This window comes from Delphinapterus leucas, chromosome 13 (assembly GCF_059928025.1).
Source record: "Delphinapterus leucas isolate spDelLeu-1000000601 "Yukka" chromosome 13, BTC_Dleu_Yukka2, whole genome shotgun sequence".
Lineage (NCBI taxonomy): Eukaryota > Metazoa > Chordata > Mammalia > Artiodactyla > Monodontidae > Delphinapterus > Delphinapterus leucas.
The window spans coordinates 35,744,802-35,764,765 of record NC_143141.1 but is presented as its reverse complement, the minus strand read 5'-3'; the positions used below and the strand labels follow the sequence as shown (position 1 = coordinate 35,764,765).

Below are 19,964 nucleotides of genomic sequence, written 5' to 3'. Positions count from 1 at the left end.
GGCTGGCAAAGCAGATCTACAAAAGGAGCACAGACAGCCCTGGACCGACAGCCTGGCCCCAAACTCCCTGTTACATGAGAAAGATAAGCCGCTTGCTTATATCGGCCACCATTTGCTGGGTTTCTGTTACATACCGCCAAGCACAATCTTAACTGACTTATCATAGGAGCAGATCTGCTCAGGTGAGTGTATAGAGAAAAGAATAAAAGAGAGTAGTGTCCTGGGAAACGCTGAGAGGTGACAGAAGGCAGCAGGGGAATCATTCAGAGCAGGGGCTAACTAAGAGTGACTAAATGAATGTAGAAAACGTAAGGTTATGGTATCAAATGAATGAAGCAAAGAGAGCATTCAGGACAGAAGGTCGACACGTTAGAAGCTGAAGAAACATCCAGTAAGAAAAGCACTGGAAAACATGGACTCAACAAAAACGAGTCTTAGAGACCTGTTGGGGAGAGTCATATTGCCTGGGTTGAAGAGTGGGTAGGAATCAGGAGGAGAAAGAGAGTGTGAGGAAGTGGGGGGAGATGGGGTGCTAACAAGGAGAGCACAGCATGTGCAGCCCAAGGAGGTATTTTTACAGATGAGAAGCACTGGAAAGGCTGACAGTTGGAACCAGAAGAGAGGCAGAGACTGACAATTTGGAAGAGAGGGCATAATGCTAACTGTCTCCTTTTGGCCGGTAGTAGAATCCCCCAGCTGTTAACTGGGCACTGGGTCACCCAGCACTGCCTGTATTTCCCTGCCTCCCATCCTCCCATAGGTTTGGTTGTCTGACTAATCTGAGCCAGTGCTACATCAGTAAGAGTTAGGTGTTAAATTTCTGGGTTATTTCCTTAAAGATGCTTGCTGTGGACGCACTCCCTCCTTTCCTGATGGCTAGGAGAGTGCATGGCAGCTGCTTTGGACCCGGAGAAGGATGTCACTTACAGAGGTTGGCAGATCGGCTCACTGGCCAGGGTTCCCAGATGACCTTGGAGCGTGGAGCCCTCTACCTGCCCTAACTGCCCACCTACCTTTGGAACAGGATGTGAGGAGTGAAAACTCTTCCATCTTATTTAAACCACTGTATTCAGGACTCTTTCTTAAAGCAGCCTAGCTTATCTAATACCCATGGGAGCCAGAACAGTGGTGCTGAAAAGCCACCAGTCGACAAGTTCATAAGGCCATGTAAAAATAAAGTTTGGTTTATACATTTAAATGCACTCAGTTTATTGGTTGCCTTTTATTTTGAGATTACATCCTTCCTAAGTTTTGTTATATTCAAATGTCCTTCCTCTTAAGCAGATCAAAGGTTGCATGGGGCCCATATTCGGAGGGGATTGCCTGCAAAGGAGCATAGGAAACTTTTTAGGACGAGGAAGCCATTCCATATCTGGATTATGGAAGTGAGTTTAGAATTATCAAAATTCCTCAAATTTTAAATGGATGGACTTTATTGTATGTAAATAACACTGTAATAAAAATAAAAAATGATCCTTGTTGGTTTTTTTTAAGGGACAATGTAGCTTTTAATGAATTAACAATTTTGGTTGGGGTGACCTTGCAGAAGAAAACCACCTTCGAGTAATTAAAATTTAGACCAACTAGTCAAATGCTCTATCACCTATTGTAAAATGATCCTTCTTTTATAAAAACAATGCGAGTAAAAATTGGTTGTCATTTTTCAAGACTTACTTCGTAAACTAAGAAGGTGGCAACCTTACGTGGATGCCCAAATTTTTTCAAATTTTTCAGAGCTAAGAAATTGACGAGTCTGAGAGCCACTGTAGTCCTTCTCTATAGCTGTGTAATAAATTACCCCCCAAATTTAACAAAGTAATAAACATTTATTATTTCACAGTTCCTGCGAGTTGGGGATCTAGCCAGGTTTAGCTGGGTCCTCTGGCTTAGGGTCTCTCACGAGGTTGCAGTCAAGGTGTCGGCCAGGACTACGGTCTCACCCAAAGGCTGGACTGAGGGAGGCTTCACTTCCAGGCTCACTCACTGGTTCTCGGCAGGATTCGGCTCTTCACAGCCTGCTGGACTGAGGACGGCAGTCCCTTGTTGGCTGCTGTCCCAAGGCCCCCCTCAGTTCCTTGCTTCATGGGCCTTTTCACGGGCCAGCTCCCGACATGGCAGCCGGCTTCCAGAAGAGCGAGCAAGTGGAGAAGCAGGAGAGGGCAAGCGAGACAGAACCAGAGTTGTTAGAGGCTGCTTTCCACGGCCACCCATCTGAACACAGGCGAGCTGGTTCGGCGCGGCAGCCAGCCTTCTCCAGGGGGACAGGAGAAAAGGAGAAGCTGGGAGCCACCACGCCTACCTGTGGAACGTTGAAGGAAGCCAGGGGGTAGGGGACTGCTGGATCTATTTTCTCCCCAAATTAGGGCAGCTGCCAAGAAGGGGGGCAGGTGGTCGAGTAGGAGGTTTGAGGGGAATTGAGAACTTTGAAATAGCGGGTGTGGGCAACAGGGTCCAGACGGAGCGCAGAAACCCTGTGGTGCTCTAGCTAGGACCTGCTCTGGGAAAGCTGTGCTCCAAGGCTCCAGGCAGCTTCTGTCCGAAACGAGGAGTCAGCACTTAACCCACCCCCCAGGCAGATTTGCCTCTTTCTGAGAAAACTACCTCGAGTCCAGCAAAGTCCACACATCATCCCCGAGGGGACTTGTGCAGCCACCAGGAAGCTGAATGTAGATGTTCTAGCCAGACAGGAGCTTCACCTGGTGCTGAGGGGAGCCAGAGGGACTCCCCTTCGACATCCTCCACGTCGGATCCCCACCGAGTGCGCTCCCATCCTGCAGGGCAGGAAGGCAGGGCTACCCTGACAGGTGGAACTGGATGGACAGCCCTGCTGTCAAATGTCCTAGGAAAGGCAGATCCCTGCACAGCAACTGAAAGGATCTCTGCCTTGGGCTGCAGTGAAAAGGCATTTCCTCTTCTCTCTGGGCCTGGGGACAAAGTAAAGTCTGTCCCAAAGGTGAATTCCAGTCCCCACCCTCTCTCCCACTGGAAGGCCAGGCTGTAGGGAGGGTGTATACGGCCCTCTCTTTGGAGGAGAGATGACGAGGATAGAACTCTGCTCCCCGAGGATGGGCTGGTGGCCCTAAGAACCACCACGTCTGGAAGGTGGATACCAGGACACTCTGTATGTCACTGCCCTCTGCTTGTACAAGCCTCCAGGACAGTCTGTTAAATATGTCCGCCTGATCACAGCCACATTGCTGGGCATTGAGAAAAAAGTTGACCCACATCTTTGCATGGAATAGCAGAAAGAAGAGCAGTGTCTCTTGCCCCCGGCCCAGGCCGCCACGTGCTGACATGACGTGGGAGCAGAGCAGGGCCATATATAAGTTCTTGTAAGACAGCACGCAGAGAGAAGCTTGGGAGAGGTGAGGGAGGAGGTCGATTGAAATGTGAGTTTCTACCAGCAGATAACTGCTGAGAGTCACACATACTGGTCAAAGCATGACAAGCCAGTCTGGGTTTGGGGGATTCAAGGCTGAATCACGGTCCACCCATGTGCATCTGCCCTTCAGTGTGGCTGGCACTCCCGGCCCCATGCCCAACCTAGCCCAGGTCCTTTCAGATCTGCTCTCAGCCAGACCTCTGAGGAACCAGTGCCACCAAGCCAGCCGTGAAGATTAGCTGGCGAGCTGGCCGCCCGAGAGGCTGACGTCTGCTCTTCTCCCCACCAGGGCCATATCCCTCATGGAGCAAGAAGCAGGCGTTATTGAGACCCAGAGTCCCAAAGCCAGCTCCACACCCAGGAATTCAGAATTGTTTTGAATAATCAGATCCAACTTCCAAATCAAGACAAAACTCCCGCTCACCTTGGACCCTCATTTTAGCTACTGCCAGAGACAAAGTCGCCCTGGTCACACCCAGCCTGAGACCCGGAGGCAGACAGCATGCTTACCTTGAAGACACTGACATTCTTTTCCGGTCCCCACTGTGCTGCGGACTGAGAAGTATCCCAGCCTTGCCGCCCTCAACTGTATTATACCCTGTACCAAAGGGGTAGCAGCCAAAAAAAAGAAAAAAAGAGAACACATTTTAAGGAGTAGGCTATTTAAAGATAGATTTACTGTCTTGATTTCTACACCTGAATTTTAAAATCACGGAAGGTTGCAATTTGCCGGCAAATGTCTGGCTGGGCAGGAGGCTGTGTCAGCCTCCTGAATTCTCTGCTCAAAACCAGCCCCGAGGGGATTTTAAATGGTGGGCACGGGATGGATGGGCTTTAGCCACCAAAAAGCAGGAGTGGTAGAGGCTTTGCATAACTGTAGGAGGGCTTTTTGTATGTAAATCCAGCATCTAATTAACACACCCACCTAGGGTGGTCATCCATCAGGCAGGAATCCCGCTTCTCCGCAACCCCTCTTTCCACAAGAAGCAAGGGCTCCAGGCCCAGCTCTCCCAGGTAACAGCCATTTCCTGGATCCAGTTAAGGAGGCAGGAAGAAACTACAGTACAGAAATGTAAAGGGCAGAGGGAAACAGTTTTCAGCCTAAGGGCCCTGCCCTGCAGACACCAGCTCCTTTCTCATGCCTTGACCCTGGGTGGGACGCAGGATGGGCCCGTCTTGCAGGTGAATATTTATCTCTGTATTTAGAGGACTCTTGGGAATTTTCTGAGCAAGTAGGGGACAAGCGATTTGTTCCAAAGCAATGCCGCGCTTGCCCTGTCACGGGGACGTATTGTGGCCCCAAAGAAATACTGTTTGGTCCCTGCGATCACAGCTCCTTTGGGGGTCTCCAAGCGCCACCTGGTGGTCACTGGGCGCCCCCGCATCTTCTGTCACCCGATCACCATTCCGTTATCCCAGCCACACCCGGGGTGCGGGAGACAAAAGGCTGAAGGCCCTCTGCCATCGGCCTTCCAAAGGCAGGCCTGGGTCGACTGCAGCATCTGCCGCTGGGCCCGGTGCGTCTGGGGCTCCGGGCACAGGTAGAGGTGGTGGCCAGGTGGGAGGACCTGCGGGGAGTCCTCTGCGCCTCCCCTCCGGAACGTAGATTCCAGAACAGCGGGTGCCTTCAGGGCCTAGAAAAGTGCCTGATGCACAGTGGCTGCTCACCGAGCATTTCTGGAAGGGGGAGGAGGGGAGGCCGTGGTGGGTGAGAGCAGAGAGCGGGGTGACCCCGGAGTCTGCCGCAGGAGTGGCTGCCCAGTGCGGGTAAATGGCCTCTCGTGGTGACTACATTTCTTTTCTTCCTCCGACTCCCGCGGGATTTTGCCCATTTAGATCGAGACAGACCGAGGAGGCACACTGCCCCTTTGTGGCCTCTGCCGGTCACAGCAGCTCCGAGGCTTTCACCTTCTGTAACCATTTCTCCGCTCTGTGCATTTGAGTAACCCTCTGCTTCCTCCCGGTCACGTCCACCTGAGGGTGGGTACAAGAGGGTTACAATAACAGCACAAAATGGCATTTTTGTTTGTTTGTTTGGTTGGGGTTTTTGGGGGGGGGGGTTTGGGCGGGGTTGTTGTGTGTGTGGTACGCGGGCCTCTCACTGTTGTGGCCTCTCCCGTTGTGGAGCACAGGCTCCGGATGCGCAGGCTCAGCGGCCATGGCTCACGGGGCCCAGCCGCTCCGCGGCATGTGGGATCTTCCCGGACCGGGGCACGAACCCGTGTCCTCTGCATCGGCAGGCGGACTCTCAACCACTGCGCCACCAGGGAAGCCCCCAAATGGCATTTTTCTGGTTCGGCCCCGCTTTCGGAATCGTGAGTACTGTGGATCCCCTCCCCCCGCCAAGTTCCAGCCAATTAATTCAACAAATCCCTGGGAGTCTGGGCAACTTTGTGACATTCACTATTTTCTCTTGTTAAGGTGACCCTTTCTCCACCCATTGATCTCCCACTCTTCCCAACACTCTCAGCGCCACTGTAGGCCCTGCCAGAGGCCACCTTACTCAAAGTTGTCCTTTCCCTCTGACCATCAACAGCTGTCTTCAGAACAAGTTGGTGCTGTCTTCAGCTGCCCTCTTTCCTTAGGGACCTTGTGCAAATAGTCCCGTCACTATTATTCCACTGCCCTCCCCCAGGGTTCTCAAATTAGACTCTCAAAACTAAAACCCCTGGTGTATTTGCACAGTGCCTTTTTTTTTTTTTTTTTTTGGTCATTTTAAACCAACAGTTCCCTCAGATTATCATTTTTCACAGAGGAAGAGTTAATTAGTTATAAAAGAAAAAAGCAGAGAATGAGGACAGATGGATCCCAGCCCTGGTGGTCACCAACCAGCTCTGTGAACCTGGAGTTCTTTTTGTGCTTCATGGTTCCCCCGTTCAAATAACAGGTAGCGAGTACAGAAGCCTGGAAGGGTAGGAGGTGTGGTGTTCATAGAGGAGAGGGGAACAGGGCATCCGGAGGAGAAGATCCGAGCCCCACCCACTCCAGGAGCTGAGCCCTGTGGTGCCTCAAGGGTCTGCACCTTTGGGGTGACCAGGTGTGGCCCAAGGAGAGGGCACCACAGGTGTGGCAGACATCCAACCCAGACCTGGCAGAAGACCCTATGAGTGGACTTCCCCAAACACCTGAACAAAACTCCTGAGGACTTTCAGAAACGCCTGTGTCGCCGCTGTGGAGAGCAGTATGGAGGTTCCTTAAAAAACTAAAAATAGAGCTACCATATGACCCTGCAGTCCCACTCCTGGGCATATATCCAGAGAAAAACATGGTCCGAAGGGATACATGCACCCCAGTGTTCATTGCAGCACTGTTTACAGTAGCCAAGACACGGACGCAACCTAAATGTCCATCGACAGAGGAATGGATAAAGAAGATGTGATACATGTATACAGTGGAATATTACTCAGCCATGAAAAAGAATGAAATAATGCCATTTGCAGCAACATGGATGGCCCTAGTGATTGTCGTATTGAGTGAGGTATGTCAGACAGAGAAAGAGAAATATCGTATGATATCCCTCATATGTGGAATCTGAAAAGAAATGATACAAATGAACTTATTTACAAAACAGAAACAGACTCACAGACTTAGAGAATGAACTTATGGTTACCGGGGGGAAGCATGGGGTGAAAGGACAGTTAGGGAGTTTGGGATCAACGTGTACACACAGCTGTATTTAAAATGGATAACCGACAAGGACCTACTGTATAGCACAGGGAACTCTGCTCAATGTTATGTGGCAGCCTGGATGGGAGGGGAGTTTGGGGAAGAATGGATACAACGTATATGTCTGGCTGAGTCCCTTTGCTGTGCACCTGAAACTGAAACTATCACAAATTGTTAATTGGCTATACTCCAATATAAAATAAAAAGTTAAAAAAAAAAAAAGAAATGCCTGTGTCATTTGGGAGTAGCGGGGGACACCAAGGTGCTGTAGTTGTGAGGGGCACTGAAGTTGGTGTAATGAAGCTAGTGCATGGACCCTAGGTTGGCTGGTCCTGGGGATACCCAGGGGACACAATGAGGGTTCGTCTGGATCACTGGAATCCTGGTGCCATGCATACGTACATCACGCACTTTGGTACCCTTGGAATCGAACCAGTTTATTTATTAGGGTACCCCTGGAAGGGGCATCAGCCCAGAAGTCTGGTGCTCACAGCTGGCTTTGGAGACCCCAGAGGGCCATGATGAGGCAACAACAGAAGAGAGCCCCATAGGCTACTCTGGACAGGTCTAGAGATGTGTCCAGATGTTCAGGAGGGGGAAAAATGCAAACAGCTTTACCTGAGCTTTTGGAGATTCCTGATCACTTCGTGATCCTGGGGAAAGGATGCCGGAAAGCACTATTTAAGTTCCTTATCTCATTCCTTAAGTTTCTAGAAGGACTGAGGAATTACCTGGCTGTCCAGTGGTTAGGACTCCACGCTCGCACTGCCAAGGGCCCGGGGTTCAATCCCTGGTTGGGGAATTAAATTCCTACAAGCCACGAGGCACAGCCAAAAAAAAAGTTTCTAGAAGAACTGAGTCCACCTAGAGCAAACAATGTCAGATGTGCCAGAATCTGGGACCCTCTGGAAATATGGGCATGTAAGCTGGATCCAGTGATTCCTGAGGCCAGATCTACCCCTGCCTTTCCAGTTACATGAACCAATAAATCCCCTTTTGTGCTTCAGTTCAAGAGAGTAGGTTTTTTCCTTACTAATAACCAAATGAGTCCTGTCACAATACAGGAGCTTGTTAAGACTTCACAAATAATTGGATGTGGGCTACCATCCAGGGCAATGGCAAGATGAAGCATGGTCAGTTGGGAGACTGCAGTGCTCTTAAGAGAGACCGAGAAGTTAGGGAGGTGGGGTAAGTGTTTTGTCAGGCACGTGAACTGAATTAAAATGGCAGCGGAGGCTGGTCCAATAGACTGTAGATCTGTGAAAAGCCTGTTTTACATTGTCATATTGCAGGTTAAACTCTCTTGCAATTATTAGACACCTCTCACCCTTGCACTTCAAGATATCGGTACTTAACACTTAATTTTGAAGTGGTACAGGATGCCTGAAAACAGCCTCGCGAAATAATAAAATTCTACTCAAGTCCAGATGGCTTGAACTAGCTACACACTGTGGATTGAGGATTATTAAATATGAAGTATGTTTGTCAGGAAAATCCTTTGTTTATATAAACAGCAGAAGCACCACCATGGTAACCCTGCTTGGTTTGCAGCCCATAAAAGCCTCCCAGCCAAATTCCCACCTCCTTTTTCACTGCTAGTCTACATTTTTTAAAAACATCTCCAGCCAAAATTCCATGATCTGCCTGCTTGGTTTCCAGGCTCAGAAAATATCATTTAAAAAGTGGAGAGGAACCAGTTGAAACCACGGCCAAAGCTTCTAAATGAAAGCTCATTTCTCTCTCTCTCTCTTTCTCTCTCTTTCTCTCTCTCTCTCTCTCTCTCTCTCTCTCACACACACACACACACACACACACACACACACAAAGACACATTTTGTTTGCCAACTACAGTATGCTTTTCCTTTTTTAATGTAACCCAAGTTTCCCTGGGCCCCACAAGCCTGCAGGGCCAATGAAATAATATTAACATATGGGCAGCTGTAACCCACCTTCACTCTGGGTTTTTCTCCCACCTGTTCACAGAGCATCTTAGGGGGTGTAATTAGACGTGCCCTTGAACAAATCCACTGCAAGACAGATGTAATGCAGGCTATCCCTCGGTGGTGTCCACAGGGTCCCCATCACCTCTGCACTCTCCCTGGAAGTCAGGGCGCCCTCTGGTATGTGGTGAAGCTGCAGAGAAGCCCTCATGTCCCTTGGTTTCTGTTCAATTAATAAGCATCAAACCAGGCTGCTGTACACACCGTCTAATTGTCTTATTGACATTTGTAGCAGAAGATGCCCCTGCCATCCAAAGAACCCAGCCACATATCCAAAGGCCAGTCCAAGTGGTGGCACCTGGCCCATCTCAGTGTACCCTCCCCTCCAGCGGCTGAGGTCAAAGGGTTAGTCTAATCCACAGGAGGCTGCTCAGGCCCTCACCCAAATAGGCATCTGGGGGGCCCCGCCCATCCGTTCAGACATGTCCAGATATGTCTGATCTACTTACACCCAAGCGGGGATCTCTGGTCCCTCCAACAAGAGAGACCTTTAGAGAATGCAGCAGTGACAGCCACCCTCTCTGTCTGCTCACCCGAGGCTGATGGTCTGGGCCCAACCACTGGGGGAAAGGATTGCTCTACTCCAGGAGAAAAGTAAATTGACATCAGATTATTTTCCAGTAGCATTTCCCACTTCTTACCATTTGCCACATTGGATTCCACATTCCAGTTTTCAAAAGGACAGGGGCATTGATAATAGAAAAGAAAAGTGAAATTAACTGGAATCAAGGACTTTATTATCTTCAAGTGTATAAAGCATGAGATTTATGATTGAGAATCATTTGGCTTTTACCTGAAATGTTCTCCTTGAGATACCAGGAAACCAGACCTGCAGAGATACAGTGAGCTTAGAATACATAGAGTTAAGGTTATTTATTAAGTTTGGTCAAATTTTGGATTTCCCTTTTTTAAAAAAAAAAAAACCTGGCTTGCTATAGTTGTGCTTACTTTTTCTTCTTTTTTTTTTTTTTTTTTGTGGTACGCAGGCCTCTCACTGTTGTGGCCTCTCCCGTTGTGGAGCACAGGCTCCGGACGCGCAGGCTCAGCGGCCATGGCTCACGGACCCAGCCGCTCCGGGGCACGTGGGATCTTCCCAGACCGGGGCATGAACCCGCGTCCCCTAGCATCGGCAGGCGGACTCTCAACCACTGCGCCACCAGGGAAGCCCTGTGCTTACTTTTTAAAGTTCTTAATTTAATAGAGAATAAGTAATACCATCTCTCTCTCTCTATTACCTACTTCCCATTCACATTTCTGGTAAGTTTCCCCTTCCATATGCTACATATATTACATATGTTACATACATTACAGGATTAAAAGTCCCTTTATAGACATTTTCTCAGGTAATAAGTGTTTAAGGGCTTCATGACCCCAATTCACTATCTTTTTTCAATCTCAACTCAGGCTTCAATTCACACATTTCCAACTCAGCCCAGGGTATGTGGGAGCCCAAAATGACTTTTAGAGAAGGACAAATTGGCTTATCTTAGTGTGTTTCAGTCTAAGCGTCACACCAAGAAAATAATGCCTCTGCTTAGCCCTGCACCAACTGGGGAGCAAGAAAAGAGAAGCAAAACAACTTTTTGCATAAATGAGGCCTTTTACATCATTACTTTCTTCAAAGTGTTGTAAATATTTGAACAACTATATTAATAATTTGATATCAATTCCAATGGGGGGAATGGTTCCCCACACCACCAAGCAATTAATTCAGTTCTGACACTATCTACCTGGAGATAGCATCAGATTCCACAGGATAAGGGCTCATTGGCACAAGACTGCCCTCCACTTTAGATGCCAATCACAAACCCAGGTTGTTACCTGTGCTTCTGGCTAGCTATAAATCAGAGCTTCCCATGACTCCCCCCACCCCCTCCTTGGGTTCAATTCATTTGGTAGAGCGGCTCACAGAACTCAGGAAACCTGGTTACTCGCCAGATTATTGGTTTATTACAAAGGATATTAAAGAATATGAATCAACAGCCAGATAGAAGAGATGCATAAGGCAACATATGGGGAAGGGGCATGGAGTTTCCATGCTCTCCCAGCACCTCCATGTGTTCACCAACCCGGAAGCTCTAAACACCATCCTTCTGGAGCTTTCTGGAAGCTTCTTCATATAAGCACGTTGATTAAATCCTTGGCCTTTGTTGACTGGTTCAACCTCCAGCCCTTCTCCGCTCCCTGGAAATCAGGGGACGGGACTAAAAGTTCTAACCCTCTAATCGCGTGGTTGGTTCCCCTGGCAACCAGCCTCCATCCTTAGGTGACCTAGGAGCTTTCCAAAAGTCACCTCATTAACACAATAAGAGCATCTTATGATGCTCATCACTCAGGAAATTCCAAGGGTTTTAGGAGCTCTGTGCCAGAAACTAGACAAAGACCAAATATTCATTTATTATAAATCACAATACCACAATATACAAGGTACTTTTTCTCTTATTATTTCACTCAGAATCAGGTCTGCAGGAGCACACAGTGCTCCCTCCCATACCATGGTCTAAAGAATAGACTTAAGTAGGTTGGCCCACGAATATAAAGAGGTAAATGGTTACTGAACATTGCAATGAATGTTTTCCTCCAGGGAGACAGAGAGCCATAGCTCACACACACACTCTTGCCTGAGGTTGTACAGTGGACCCAATGAAGCTATGAGATCTAAAGGTGATGTTTCTCGAAGTGTGGCTCTTGGCCACCTGTACCCAGATTATCTTTGGTGATTGTTAGAAATGCAGATTCCTGGGCTGCAACTCCACTCACTGAATCACAGTCTCTGCTGTTGACCTGAGAATCTGCACTTTTTAATAGGCTTCTCAGGCACACTAAAATTTGAGAGCTACTTCCCCAAGGCCTAAAAGGAGACATGTCTCTAAGGGTGACATGGTAGTCTCTCTTTGTAAAATTTTACTGGGAAACAATGATGACCAGATACCAATCAGGTCCTTTAGGAGTTAGTGTTGTGCACAATTAAGCCCCAAATTCACATCACTTGATGGCAAAAATCTCAAACCATGAATGTAGAAAGCAATTCTGGACTGGTAGAGTCTTAGGCACCTCATGGAAATAAATGCAAAACCTCTCTGAAGGAAGGCACCTTCAACCTAGGCTTCAAAGAATTCCCAAAAGTAATTCTCTGAGGAACTCACAGTCAAAATGAACAAAACACACAAAGATATAAGCCACTAGGAGTGAATGTCAGCAGAAACAACAGACTACCCTGATACTGGAAATAGCAGGCATAGAATTAAAAATAACTCTGCATATCATGTTTAAAAAAGTAAATGACAGGTTGAAAAAAGCTTCAAGGAAGAGAAAACAGTGACCAAAGTTGAAAAATAACCAAAAAGCACACACACACACACACACACACACATATATGTATAGTTATGTTAAATATACAAATATATTTATATTAAATATTATATAAATATATTATAGTAAATATTATGTATTTCTATATTAACATAGATAGATAAAATCATTGAAATTTTACAAGTCAGCACAAAGGAACTTTCTGGGGAGATAAAAATATTCTACAACTGGAATGTGATGATGGTTGCACAACTCTACAAATTTTCAAAAACTTGTTGAATTCTACAGTGAAAATGGATAAAACTTATAGTATATAAAATATTCCTTAATAAAGTCCTTAAAAAAAAAAAAAACTCAAAGAATTGCTTTCAGAACAAATTAGACACAGCTAAGAGTAAACTAGTGAACCAGAAGACAGATTAGAAGAAATCATCTGGAATGATTCACAGAGAGACAAAAAGATGAAAAATACACCTGAGAGGTTAAGAGACATGGAGGATAGAGTGAGATGGCCTAACACATGTCTAATCAGGGTACCAGAAGGATATGAGAGGGTAAATGGAGAAGGGAAGATATTCAAAGAGTTACTAGATGAGACTTTTCCAATTCAAAATCCATGAAGTCAAGCTCAGTGAATCCCAAATAGGGTAAATAAAAAGAAATCCGGGCTTCCCTGGTGGCGCAGTGGTTGAGAGTCCGCCTGCCGATGCAGGGGACACGGGTTCGTGCCCCAGTCCGGGAAGATCCCACATGCTGCGTAGCAGCTGGGCCCGTGAGCCATGGCTGCTGAGCCTGCGCGTCCCGAGCCTGTGCTCCACAACGGGAGAGGCCACAACAGTGAGAGGCCCGCGTACCGCAAAAAAAAAAAAAAAGAAATCCACACTTAGAAATAACAGAGCAAAGCTGCAGACCATCAAAACTGAGGAGGAGATACTAAAAAGCACCATAGAGAAATTACAGATTCCCTTTAAGAACAATAGACTATCTCCTCCGCCACAATGGAAGCAAAGAGATTATATGCTTAAAGAAATAACTACCTACCTGGAATTCTATGCCCAGAAAAATAAAGACATATTCAGACAAGTAAAATCAAAGAGAATGTGCCTCTAGCAGTCCATCACCAAAGGAAACCCAAAGGAAGAAATCCCAGACACAGGCATGATAAGCAAGAATGTATAAAGATAAGTGTGCATAAATCTAAATGAACAATGACCATATAAAAGAATAATAATTTCTTATGAGGTTACATAGTATAATTTAAATATATGTTAATAATAACATATGAGTAAGGAGTGGGGAAACAAAGTTAAAGTTTCCTAAGGTCCTTCCACAGTCTGGGAGGAGGATAACATAGATCAACTTCAGATTTTGATATGTTATATAAGAATACTGTGATTTCTACAGTAACCCCTAAAAGGACAGAAACAGAATATAATATCCAAACAGACAGAAGTGAAAAAAAATGGGATGATAAAAAAATACTTAATCCAAAGAGGAGCCTAAAAAGGAGAGAAAAAGAAACACAGGACTGGCAGGTCAAAGAGAAGGAACAAAATAAAACTCTAGGTATAAACCTATATGAACCTAAATTACATTTTAAATATAAATTGCTCTATTTAAAAGACAAATATTTTCAAATTGGATTTTTAAAAATCTAATTTTTTGCTGTTTACAATAGTTTGTATCTAAAACAAAAGGATCCAAAAAGGTTGAAAATAAAAAGATGAAAAATGTATATCATGCAAATATTAACCAGCAGAAAATTGGTGTGACTGTATTACTGACAAACTGAATCATTTTTTTATATAAATTTATTTATTTGTTTATCTTTGGCTGTGTTGGGTCTTTGTTGTTGCATGCCGGCTTTCTCTAGTTGTGGCGAGCGGGGGCTACTCTTCGTTGCAGTGCCCAGGCTTCTCATTGTGGTGGCTTCTCTTGTTGCAGAGCACAGGCTCTAGGCACACGGGCTTCAGTAGTTGTGGCACGCGGGCTCAGTAGTTGTGGCTCGCGGGCTCTAGAGTGCAGGCTCAGTATTTGTGGCACACGGGCTTAGCTGCTCCGCGGCATGTGGGATCTCCCTGGACCAGGGCTCGAACCCGTGTCCCCTGCATTGGCAGGTGGATTCTTAACCACTGTGCCACCAGGGAAGTCCCCAAACTGAATCTTAAAGTAAAAATTATGACTAGAGGATAAAGAGGGTTCTTTTATAAGAAAAAAAAATTTAATTCATCAATAACAATTTGAAGTATGTATACACCTAAATATAGTATCAAAATATCTAAAGTAAATATATGAGAAGAAACATATAAAGCAGTAATATGAGAAGAAATGAGATAGTTCCACTGTCATAGTGGATCTCTCTCAGTTATTGACAGAACAAGCAAACAATCAATGAGGATATATAAGATTTGAACAACACAGTTGACATACAACCTAATGGATAGATATAGAATACTATACCCAGCAACAGCATAATAATCATATTAAAGACAAGGACACATAGAACACTTGAAAAAACTGACCATATTCCAGACTGAAAGCAGGCATCCAAAAGATTAAAATGATTCAGAGTATGTTCTCTGACCATGTTAGACATCAGTAACAAAAAGATAACTAGAATCATGTCGGAAAATTAAGAAACCCTTCTAAGTAAGCCATGAGTCAAAGAAGAACTCATAATGGAAATTCGAAAATATCAATATTTTGAACGGATATGCCAAATATTACACACCACAACGTAAAGCAATTTGTAGAAGGAAATTTACAGCCTATAAATGACCAAACTGAGTTTACCCTGGGAAGGTAATGTAACCTGCTTCATTAGCAGATTAAAGGAAGAAAATAACATGATCATCTCAATAGAAGCAGAAAAAGCTTTTGTTATACCTAAGCAGCCGTATGGTATTTTTTTTTAAATACTTAGCAAACCAAAATTTGAGGAAAAAAACTTCCTTAACCTGATAAAGGATGTCTACAAAAATCTACAGCAAATATAAAACAATGGTAAAATGTTGAAAGTCTTCAAAACATTGAAAATTGAGGTAAGGAACAAAACAAGGAAGTTCCTATTACCATTTCTATTCAAATTGTACTGGATGTCCTAGGCAACACAGTAAGGCAACTTTTAAAAATGTGTAAGGATTAGAAAGGAAGAAACAAACCTGTTATTATTCACAGGTAGCATGATTGTGTACAAAGAAAAATCCATGAGAATTAATGAGTTTAGCAAAGCTGCAGCAAAAAAAAAGTCAACATACAAAATCTCATCGTATTCTCTTATACCAGCAACAAAGAGCTAGAAAATGAAATTTTTTAAAAGATACCATTTATAAGAAAAACAAAAACTATCAAATACCTAGGGATAAATATAACATAAGATGTGCAGTTTCTCTGAATTAGTTTCCTTGTGGCTGCTTAACAAATTACTACAAACTTGGTGATTTAAAACAATAGAGATTTATTCTCTCACAGTTCTGGAGGCCAAAAGTCTGAAATCAGTATCACTGAGCAGAAATCAAGGTGTTGGTAGGGCCACTCTCCCTCTGGAGAATTTGGGGAAAGTCCTTTTCTTGCCTCTTCCGGCTTGTGGTGGCTGCTGGCATTCCTTGGTTTGTGGCCACATCACTCCAATCTCTGTGTCTGTGGTCAAACTGCCTTCACATCTTCTTCTGTGCTAAATCTCCCTCTGCCTCCTACTTATAATGATACATACACGGAGGCCCCACTTGAATAATCCAGGATAATCTCCCCATCTCAAGCCCCTTAATTTAATCACATCTGCAAAGATCCTCTTACTATATAAGGCAACATATATAGGTTGCCTTATATGGTAAGACATATCAGGTCCTTATATGGACCTGATATCTGTGGGGGTCATCATTCAGCCTACTACAGCCTCTATGGATTAAAATTACAGAAATTGAGTCATTAATGAAGACTTAAGTAGAGACGTGCTCAAACCACGTACATAGACTGGAAGACTCAATGCCATGAAACTGTCAATTTTCCCCATATTCATTTATGAAATTAATGCAATCCCAATAAAAATGTCACCAGTTGTGTTTGCACAACTTGACAAGTTGTTTCTAAAATTTCTACATAAGTACATGCAAAAGGAAAAGAATAACCAAGTCATTCGAGAAGAAAAACAGTGAGGAGAGTTGCCCTATCAGATATCAAGACTTTTTATGAAGCTGCATAATGGAAATAATGTTGAACTGCTACAGAGACAAATAGCCCATGGAAACAGATCCACACATGTGAACACAATATAAGAGGTGGCATTGCAGGGAAATTGCGAAAGGGTGAGTGTTTTGGTAAATAGTGCAGGGAATTATGGCATCCACATAAAAATAATTTAAAATGAATCCCTACCCCACACCAAACTCAGAATTAATTCCAGGTGAACTAAAAATCTAAGGATTTTTAATCCAAGGATGAAAACAAAGCTTGTAAGGGTTTTAGAAGACAATACAGGAGAATATACTTATGACCTAGGAAGAAGGATTTATCCAACAATTCACATAAAAACACAAACCATAAAGGGAAAATAATGATAAATTTGACTATGTTAAAGTCAAGAATTTCTATATGATACCAAAAAGAAAATGAAAAGAGAAATCACAGTTGACAGAAGACAATAGCAATACACATAACAAAGGACTAGAATCCAGGATATATAAAGAGGTCCTATAAATTAAAGAGTAAACAATAGATCATCCAGTTTTCAAAAACTGATTTTGAAAAGACTTGATCAGACACTTTACAAAAAGAAAAAAAAAAAAGAAAGTGGTCAATAAGCATAAAAAAAGACACTCAACTCATTAGTAATCAAGGAAGCACAAGGTAAAACCATAATGAGATACAAAGGTACATCCACCATTTAGCAAAAACTAAAAAGCCTTACAATACCGGTTGAATTAAAACTTTTATTATTACATGATAAACAGTCTTTCTGTCTATGGATGCTTGTTTTCTAACTTTAATTTTATTGTAGGTGGATGGACCTAGAGTCCGTCATAGAGTGAAATAAGAAAGAGAAAAATACCGTTATGCATATATATAACGCATATATAAGGAATCTAAAAAAATAGTACTGACGAACTTAGTGGCAGGGCAGGAATAAAGATGCAGACGTAGAGAACAGACTTGAGGACATGGCAGGGAGGGGAAGTTGAGACGAAGTGAGAGAGTAGCACTGACATATATACACTACCAAATGTAAAATAGATAGCTAGTGGGAAGCAGCTGCATCACACGGGGAGATCAGCTCGATGCTTTGTGATGACCTAGAGGGGTGGGATAGGGAGGGTGGGAGGGAGGCTCAAGAGGGAGGCGATATGGGGATATATGTATACGTACAGCGGATTCACTTTGTTATACAGCAGAAACTAACACACCATTGTAAAGCAATTATACTCCAATAAAGATGTAAAAAAAATTTATTGTGGTAAAATATATATATTTTATATATATATATTTTATATTTATATTTTATATATATATATTGTGGTAAAATATATATATTTTATATAAAAGTTCGGCATTTTAACCATTTTTAAGTGTATAATTCAGTGGTATTAATTACATTCACAATGCTGTGAAATCACCATCACTGTCTATTTTCAAAATTTTTTATCACCCCAAATGGAAACTCTCTACCCATTAAACAATAACTACCCATTCATCCTTCCCCCAGACCCTGTTAACCTCTAATCTAATACTTTGTCTCTATGAATTTGCCTAGATATTTCATAAGCAGAATCATATAATATTTGTCCTTCTGTGTCTAATTATTTCACTTACCATGTTTTCAAGGTTCACCCATGTTTTGGAATGTGTCAACACTTCATTCCTTTTTATGGCCGAATAATATTCCGCTGTATGTATTTGTCACATTCTGTTTATCCATTCACCTGTTAATGGACACCTAGGTTGTTTCTACCCTTTGGCTATTGTGAATAATGCTGCTATAAACATCGGCATACAAGTATTTGCTTGAGTCCCTGTTTTCAGTTCTATTGAGTATATAGCTAGGAATGGAATTGGTGAATCATATGGTAGTTCTATGTTTAACTTTTTGAGGAACTGCCATACTGTTTTCCATAGCAGCTGCACAATTTTCAACTAACGTTTTTTATTTAAAATCTATCTTATATTATTATAGCTCCCTCCCCTCAATTTTCCATGAATTAGGATTTGCCTAGTGAACATTTTCACATTCAGCTTTTCTCTGTCCCTGTTTTAAACGTCTCCCACGTTGTTTATTACCAATGTATTTGGATATATTTCCCAAATTCTATTTTTTTCCTATCACTTTGGAAACTATATCCTATATCATAAAAATGTTAACATGCATATACTTAACAAAATCCAAAGTTATTATCTTTACCCTCCTCTCACATAATAAAAAGGGACTTACTATGTTTTAACTATGCTCCCCCACTCCCAACTTATATTATTGTCTAGCATTTTATCATGGATTGTTCTATAGCTTCTCAAATTAAAAAAATTATTATTACTGTTTTGGACAGTCAGTGCTCTAGATTTACCCTCATTTCAGTGTTTCTTTGCTCACCATTCATTTATGTTGCATCTCAAATCTTTCTGGGATCATTTTCCCCTCACCTTAGCGTTTATCTTTGAGAGATCCTTTAGTGAGAGCCCCAGTTTTTGTTGATTAGGTAATATATTTTTCCATCTTCCTTTTTTTTTTAATGAATTTATTTATTTTTGGCTGCGCTGGGTCTTTGTTGCTGCGCATGGGCTTTTTCTCTAGTTGCAGTGAGTGGGATCTACTCTTCATTGCAGTGCACAGGCTTCTCACTGCGGTGGCTTCTGCTGTTGCAGAGCACAGGCTCTAGGTGCACAGGCTTCAGTAGTTGTGACACGCAGGCTCAGTAGTTGTGGCTCGCGGGCTCTAGGGCGCAGGCTCAGCAGCTGTGGCTCGCGGGCTCTAGAGAGCAGGCTCTGTAGCTGTAGCACACAGGCTTAGTTGCTCCACAGCATGTGGGGATGTTCCTGGACCAGGGCTCGAACCCGTGTCCCTGCACAATTATATATATTTATATATATATATATATATATATATATATGTATACACACACACACACATTTATTTATGTAATAAATCAACTTTTCCCCCTTCTCCTTCTAATTATTCTACTTAAGACTACATAAGACTTTCATAACAAGGGGGATTGTTTTTAAGGAAGAGGAATAAACATCACACAGAGATGGATAGAGAAATTCGTGAAATGTATCTCCTTTTCTTGGGAAGGTGACTGCATCTTTGTTTCAACAGGGATAGTTGCTGTGTATCAGGCAGAATCATGATATTCTTTTTGTTCTTCTTTGGAAACTTAAACATGGATACAAAGGTAAGTATAGATGCTGTGTATTCCAAAGGGTGAACTGTGATGGACAACATCTGCTCAATATTTTGTACTATCCTCACCCTTCTAAATTCTCCCCTCTACTGGATACCTGTACACAGAGATACAATTAGATTTCACCAATGAGAGCCATTTGTGCACAATTTGGAAGGGGAAAGAGAAGTAAAAATAATATTCTCTAGTGGCAACTGCAAACAGACTAATGGGCAT

General features: G+C 43.5%; 1 protein-coding gene across 7 annotated transcripts in view; it reads right to left on the bottom strand.

Moving 5' to 3' along the window:
• Positions 1–747: 747 nt before the first annotated feature.
• GFPT1 (glutamine--fructose-6-phosphate transaminase 1) overlaps positions 748–19,964 on the bottom strand; it is a 92,620-nt gene continuing 73,403 nt past the window's right edge. For 2 of the 7 annotated variants that reach the window (XR_016395415.1, XR_016395416.1), the window contains exons 17-18: positions 3,893–19,406; positions 748–2,122 (exon numbers count right to left, since the gene is read on the bottom strand). The gene's annotated coding sequence lies outside the window, so the exon portion shown is untranslated. The remainder of the gene's footprint in view (positions 2,123–3,892; positions 19,407–19,964) is intronic. The other 5 variants (XR_016395413.1, XR_016395412.1, XR_016395414.1 and 2 more) reach the window with 4 other exon arrangements.